The sequence below is a fragment of the Myodes glareolus genome, chromosome 1 (genome assembly GCF_982192425.1).
Source record: "Myodes glareolus chromosome 1, mMyoGla1.1, whole genome shotgun sequence".
NCBI classification, from domain to species: Eukaryota; Metazoa; Chordata; class Mammalia; order Rodentia; family Cricetidae; genus Myodes; species Myodes glareolus.
In genome coordinates this window covers 80,308,428-80,315,324 of record NC_142026.1, presented here as the reverse complement: position 1 = coordinate 80,315,324, position 6,897 = coordinate 80,308,428, and the positions used below count along the sequence as shown (strand labels likewise).

The 6,897-nt window shown below is 39.4% G+C and overlaps 1 pseudogene; it reads left to right on the top strand.

Annotated features, from left to right (window-relative positions):
- The first annotated feature begins 1,222 nt into the window (after nt 1-1,222).
- LOC125409880 (elongation factor 1-alpha 1 pseudogene) lies at nt 1,223-6,132 on the top strand (annotated as a pseudogene).
- Nucleotides 6,133-6,897: the final 765 nt, after the last annotated feature.

Below are 6,897 nucleotides of genomic sequence, written 5' to 3'. Positions count from 1 at the left end.
AGGGCTTCCAAGAGCATTCATTTAAAGATAAGCAGAATGGTAGTGATTAGGAAAACTCAAGTCTATGACAATTTCAAGAAGTAATTCAATATTATAAAGTACTTATTATTTAGATTCCCAAAGAAAAAGCCTCTGCTACTGAGGACAAAATCAATAATATGTAAAAATATAATGTTTTTAGAAGTTGTGAACTCCCTGCTTTTAGAAACCATTGAAAGCTTAATTATCTCTTTGTAATAAAAAAAATTCTGAGTAACTTGAATTCTATCAAATCTCAATACACTTTCTGTAGGATAAACTACATCTCAGATAATATACTGTATAAAAATGAGGTTAGTTTTTCAGGCAGAAGAATAAACAAAATCCAGTCTTCCAGATCATCTCTTTACAAATCTGCAAAAGGTCACCTCAGATAACATTCACAGTCCTGAAGAGCATGATGAAATGTGTGAATGGCTGCAATGCACTACTGTAAACCCTACAGGAAATGAAGTACTATGTTCTTTTTAGAATAAAAGTACCTTAGACTATTTGAGTTCATCACAGATTAATCTCAGAATAAAAAGAAACACCTATGAGACTGAAGAGCCAGCTCAGCCGCTAAGAACACTGATTGCTCCTCCAAAGGACTTGATTACAACTACCTTAACCTGTCCCCGTTATTCATCTGACATGTGACAGCATAGGTCGAAGAGAGACGCCCTCCATCCTCTGCCCCCAGCCCATCAATACCTCAGACTGCTGGAGGAGCTGGCCCTGGAGTTAGAAGAGCAAGAGGGCTGCCCCTGACCAGCAGCAGCAGCAGCGCTCTAGAGGGTGATTCCTCCCTGTACCTTGGCAACACAATAGAGCTGGGCCTGATAGGTATAGGTGTCCTGTTAGTATTCAGGCATCTGTAGTGGCCTGTCTTTGGGGTTCTGACAGGCTGCATCCTCAGTTGTAGCTACTAAGGGCACCTTTTTGCACAGTCACTACGTCCCCTTTAAAAAGGGTTCTGCCCACCGCCCATCTCTCTTTATCTCTCTCTTTTTTCTCTTTCTTTTCTTTTATTCTGCTGCTCCTATTCCCAGAGGCTGGTTTCCCCTGTCTCCCGCCCACTTTTTCCATCCCCTTTCCCCCAATAAAAAAAAAAAAACTCAACTTGAGTTCTATAGCATGACCTCTTTCTCTCCCATGCCGATTTTTAAAAATTTCTGCATGCGGGAAAACCAACCCTGAGGGAATGAAAGCAGGAAAACTGTTCCCACTCTTTGCTCGTCGCTACAAGGGGGTGAGTGAACGAGCCAGGGAAAGGCTGGAGAGCTCACCCTGGTAATGAGGACAAGGGAGAGCTGGCAGGCTGACTGTCCCTGCTATTACCTAGTTCCAGAACCATGGTTTTAATTTGCCCCATCCCAACATTCACCCCATCTATGATCTGCTGGAGCACATGAAAGGACCTGACCCACAGACTCAAAGCTGCAGGATCTTCACAGCATAGGGCAACAATAGAATATTCAAGAAGAGTCCCAGTGAGGGCCCAACAGCAGTAATGTAGTAGAAACCAGAGGCCTCGAATCCTATCAATGACACTTTGCAATAAACACTTGCAAATAAAGATGCATGAACAAAGGGGTTTACTCTGTGACTCACTGTGTCACACTGCAGCTTCCATGCAGCTTTAGTTTTTTTTTTTTTATTTTCCTTTTTTCCCTTCAATTTTGTTTTATTGGGTGGGGGAGGGTCTTGCAGGGGCAGAGGGCAGATGCAAAGGGACAGGACAATGAATGGGATCAAGATACATGATTTTAAAAACACATAGTATAAATTAAAACAACAGTTAAAAAATAAAGACAGCTGTAAAGTAAAAGATACAAAATAAAACAAAGAATATAAGAATAAAAACAAAAGAATCTTAACCTCAGTTCCTATGACTCTGACACCCTCTTCTGACCTCTGCAGGCACTGCATGGACATCCTGTACAGGCATACATACAGACAAAACAAATAAAAGAAAAATAACAACCTTCCCAAAAGAATCCACTGGCAGGCTTCACGTGACTAACCTAATGCATTTAGCTTTATATTGTGTGTACAAGTGTTTTGTCTGATTGTCAAACTGTATATGTACTGTACTGTGTATATGTCTGGTATCAGCCTGCAGAGGTCAGAAAAGTGTATCTTTTCTGTGTAACTCAGGTTACAAGTAGTTATGAGTTACTAAATGGGTTCTGGGAACTGAACCAAGGTCCTCTGCAAGAGCAACAAATAACCACTGAGCTAATTCTCCAGACTGTAAACTGATACAATTAGAGAGTCTCTGAGGAACAGGTGTCTGGGAAGAAAGAGAAGACCTACCTTTTGTAAAATTTCCTCCAAAGTAAGGTTCTGTAGTTTAATATATGAACTTGCTATGGGGTAAAAGTACAAGGACTACAGAGATTAAGAGAATATTTACTTTCTCTTTCTTTTCTTCCCCCAGTCTTTTATAAACCTAGATTTCAGGACAGTATAGCAGGACATACTTGTCTTCAGTTTGTAGGCCTGCCAAGGTAACTACTGGTGATATTTTTCCCAGCAGAGGCCTGTCACCTCTACAAGGCACTGTGATCTGATTCTGCAGCTAGTAAACCTCTCATCTTGAAAGAATACTACCGTACCTTAATGCCAGTGGAAAATAATAAACAAAGATTATGTACAGGAAAGACTATACTCTCCCAAGTACTCAGTACTCTGAAAAGGGGAACATATTCAGAACTACAAAATCTGCTCTTTGAACTCTCATGACCTATCTACCATGTCAGTTAGGCAGGAGCCAGGGTCTGCAAAATTAAAAATGAACTGCTTCACTGTGGCTTCTAGTTGACTTTTGAATTTATCATTATAGAGTGTAGATTCTCATTCTCCAAATGTCAAATCATAAATGTGCTTGTAAGATTGTTGAATCCTTGGGGGTGGGGTGGGGGAGTGTAGTATGAAAACCACTTGTTGGTTCCCAGCTGTTCAGCCCCGAAATAATCACACAGAAATTGTTTTAATTTAATCACTGCTTGGTCCATTAGTTCTAACATCTTATTGGCTAACTGGTATAGGACAATTCTCTATTTTGTCAATTATGTTTTAAATAAATGCTGATTGGCCAGTAGCCAGGCAGGAAGTATAGGCAGAACAACCAGACAGGAAGTAGAGGCACGTCAAAGAGAATAGAAAAATTCTGGGAAGGAGAAGCCCATTCCTCCCCAGTCCTGCCCAGACACGGAATCAAGATGTGATCTGCCCTGCCAAAAAAAAAGTACTGAGCCATGTGGCTAACATAGATAAGAATAATGGGTTAATATAAGTTACAAGAGTTAATAAGAAGCCTGAGCTAATGGACCAATCAGTTTATAATCTTATGGAGACCTCTGTGTGATTTTCTTTGGGGCTAAAGGACTGTGGAAACTTGGCAGGACAGAAACCCCAACAAGCAGGCCCTCATGTTATAGCTAACTCTTACATCTTAATTTAACCCATTTGTAGTAATCTGTGTATCACCACATGTCTGCGGCTTACCGGCAAGATTCCAAATGACCTCTGCCTCTGGAGGGGCTACATGTCTTCTCTCTTGACTCCTCCTCCTTTCTCCATTCAGTTTAGTTTTCCCCATCTAGCTTTATTCCCCTATAGCTCTGCTATATTTTATATAGCTCCGGCTTATTTTTATTTATTATTGATAATCACAGCATACAGATGGAAATTCCATATCAGGGGAGAGGTACTGAACATCTTTAGGTAAAAGAATGCTTATGAGAGCAGAACACAAAAATGATGGTACCGGTTTGATATCATGGAGAAGCAACAGATTATCCTATCTGTACTTAAAATCCTAAGCAATTTTTGCCCTCACCCTTGGTTTTCTGGATTAGAAATACTTGTCTGTCCCAAGAATGAATAAAATGCATTAGAAACTGTCTATTGGAGTTTCAGTGATTGACATGAGAATTTCCCAGTTGTCTTTACTCTACTAAGCCACTGGCTGAAACAGCTTCTTTATTAACCAATGGTAATAATAAATATTCATAGCTTAAAGAGGGAAATCCCATATCAAGTGAATATTCTAAACATGTCAATTCTTATTGACCTCAAAGTTTATATCATTTTGTTCTTTGAACTACTCTAGATCCCTCACAAGTTTTCTTTTATCTAGGCTTAGAAATGTCTTTGACAATGGTTTCTGTGAAGGGCATGAGATCCTTATGCTTACAAATAAGCACTGGAGAAACTAGTAATGTTAATCACACTGGTGTGTCTCCTCAATGGAGGAAATAGAATACTAGTTTTACACTCAGAAAACTGGGAGTGGGTGTTATTAATGACCTAATGACCTTTGCTATCAATGAAGAACCACCAAGTAGATGCATTCACAAGCAGGCAGTGAAGGGAGGTAGGCAAAAGGCAAAAGCTTTTCCCTTGGTTGTGCTTATATCTAGACTGACTGGAAAACACTTCCTATACTGTAAGAAAGTCTTCCCACCAATTAATGGTTCCAGAAAAGACCCTTCTACATTCATTCGGGGGTATGCTTCTTAGTTGATTACAGATTCTAGATCCCCTCAAGTTGATAGGATTGACCATTTTAGTTGGTTAATTCTTATTTAATAAATAAGCAGTTCCCCCATATAAGTAGACCATTGCCCCTGCTAAAATTGATCAATAGGAGTATCTTACAGTATACATTGAAATTATTTCTAGTCTACAGCCTTTGTACAAGACAAAATACATGGAAGCTAGATTAACTGGCTCCTGTTTCACAATTTCATGCTACTTAAACACAAATACAAAGTATTTTAAGATTGAAGTAAAACATGGTATTTTTTGTTGAAAAAAATAAGATGATGAAACTGTGGCCAAAATACATTCATATTTTATTTGTAAATATCAAATAACTGGTAATAAAATCTAAAATAAAAATATTTAAGCCATTTTTTTGCAATGGTTTTGCTGTCAGATCACAAGCATTAAGAAAACCGCCATAAATTTGGAGCCAAAATGGGAAAGGAAAAGACTCATATCAATATTGTCTTCATTAAACGCTAGACTTAAGCAAGTGCACCTGAACTATGAATATAGTGGAATCAACAAACCACTGAAAAATTTGAGAAGAAGGCTGCTGAGATGGGAAAAAAAATCCTTCAAGTATGTCCATGTCTTGGATAAACTAAAAGTTGAACATGAACATGTTACTATTGACATCACCCGTGGATTTCAGAAAATAGTTTTTGACTATCATTGATAGCCAAGACACGGAGACTTGATCAAAAGCATGATTACATCTCAGGAAGACTGTGCTGCCTGGATTGCTACTGGTGTTATTGAAATTGAAACTGTAAACTCTGAGAATGGGCAGACCCATGAGCATGACCTTCAGGCTTACACCCTGGGTGTGAAACAGCTAATTGTCAGTGTCAGAAGAATGGATTCCATGGGGTCACTTTATAGGCCAAAAATTTAAGAAAAATATAAGGAACTCAGCATTTACATTAAGAAAATTGACTACAACCCTGACACGGCAGTCAATTTCTGGCTCTGATGGTGACAGCATTCTGGAGCCAGGTGCTAATATGCTTTGGTTCAAGAGACAGAAAATCATCCACAAAGATAGTAGTACCAGTGTGGTCACATTGCTGGAAGCTTTGGATTGAATCCCACCACCATCTCATCCAAATGACAAACCTTGGTGGCTGACTCTCCAGGATGTCTATAAAATTTGTACTACTGGTATTTTCCCTGTGGACAAGTAGAGGCTGGTGTTCCCAATCTGGCACAGTGGTTATTTTTGTTCTAATAAATGCCACATCTATTGAGGTGTACCATGAAGCTCTAAGTGAAGCTCTTCTTGGAGATAATGTGCACAACAATGTAAAGAACTGGTGTCAGCAAAAATTTCCTAACAATAGTTTCACTGCTCAGGTGATTATCCTGAATCATCCAGGCCAAATTAGTGCTGGCCAGGTCCCTGTACTGGATTGTCATACAGCTCACATAGTTTGCAAGTTGGTTGAGCTTAAAGAAAAGATTGATCATCCTTCTGGCAAGAAGCTGGAAACTGGCCCAAAATTTTTGAAATCTGATGATGTAGCCATAGCTGATATGGTCCAAGGCAAGCTTCACTGAGTGCTTTTTGCTGTATGTAACACGAGACAAGTGCTATGGATATCATCAGAGACATGGACATGAAGGCAATTGGAGATGACAGGGTCAGCAATTCTTCCCAGAAATCTTATGAAGGCTAGAAATTCTGGAGGTTAATGAATAGCATCCCTAACACCTGCCAATTCAAGCTTACTCGGTGATGGAAGAAGGTCTCAATTGGTCACTTAAGTGTAATAGTGAAATACAGGACAATGATAACAGTACAGGGTAAAACCTTCAGTAGGAAAGTTTTGGGAATTCCCCCCCCTCTCTCTCGTGTGTGTGTGTGTGTGTGTGTGTGTGTGTGTGTGTGTGTGTGACAGAGAGAGAGAGGGGGGGAGGGAGAGGGAGAGGGAGAGAGAGCGTTTTAAGCATTTTTTTCAAAGTCAGTACTTTTAATGGAAGCAACTTCACAAAACACCTGTCACAAAATTTTGAGACCTTTTAAAACAAGTTTAATAAAGAAAATCTTTATGCCTCTTTCAATAGTAGGGTCTGAAATTTCTACAGAATAATTTCAGTGGAGTCATAACTAGGAAAGACCCATGTACAAAGAAATTGTGCATTCCAAAGAATCCAAACTAACTCAATCAACTTCTGTAATTTAGGTAAACCACCAAACTAAGGCCCCTTAAACAATTCTTCAACAGCAGCATTACAGGGTCTTCTCTAATTCAGAGTGCAATGTGCAAGGAAGGTCAGGAGAAAAAGCATGTTTTAAACAACATCTTTCAAGATCAGGTGTCC